We start from the raw sequence: 911 nt of genomic DNA, 5'->3' as shown, positions 1-911 counted from the left end.
GGCATTCGTTCTGTATGGAATCAGAAATTAATAGTGTTAACGCTTTGCCAGAAATTCATAATGCTCGACAAAAAAAAAGAAAATTCAAGGGAAATCATTAAATAATTAGGTGGAGAAAATAAAATTAAAAACAAAAAAAAAAATTGCAAGGGGAATATAACATGTAATTAAGTTGGCCGTTCACAAGGAATCTCAGACATCAAACTGTATATTTTTTGGTTTTTATATACGCATGTCCGGAGTTCCGGGAGCTCGTTCTCAACGTTCTGGGGATAATCATAGCTGTGCTGATAGCATTCGCCGAAACGCGCCCCCCCCCCACACCACCACCACCACCACCACCCCACACACATTAGCTCCTCCATTCATTCACATGTACACGCCGGCTGCTCCGGGAGCTCCACGCCGACGTTTCGGTGATCGATGTCCACAGAAGGTGCACCATTGCCGGTCTGCGGTGTCCTGTAGACCCCCCCCCCCTCCATACACACATGCAATACGCCTTGAAACGCATCGCTCGCACCGACGCGGGGAATCCTTTACCCTACTTCCACAACAACGGCGAGAATCGCGTTGCGTCGGAAGGGGGGGGGGGGCATTAAGGGGGAGAGAGAGAGAGAGACATGGAGATTTTCTCAGCCTCTCATTCTTTTTTTTTTTTTTTTTTTTTTTAATTGAACATTAATAGTACACACAAATATACAAATGTACAAATAAACGTGGCACGGTAGAACTGAATGTCAATGAAACAACCAGGGATGAGGAAGAAAAGGACATATGGACAAGTTAATAGTGTATAATTAAATAAATAGATGGACAAATTAAATTAAAAACGAAAAAAAAAAATTGCAAGGGGAATAAACCATGTTATTTGGTCTGCGGTTTACAAGGAATTTCAGACATCAAACTGT

This window comes from Fistularia commersonii, unplaced genomic scaffold, assembly GCF_037954325.1.
Source record: "Fistularia commersonii isolate RoL2024-O1a breed Wild unplaced genomic scaffold, RoL_Fcom_v1.0 HiC_scaffold_105, whole genome shotgun sequence".
NCBI lineage: Eukaryota > Metazoa > Chordata > Actinopteri > Syngnathiformes > Fistulariidae > Fistularia > Fistularia commersonii.
This window is presented reverse-complemented; position numbering follows the sequence as displayed.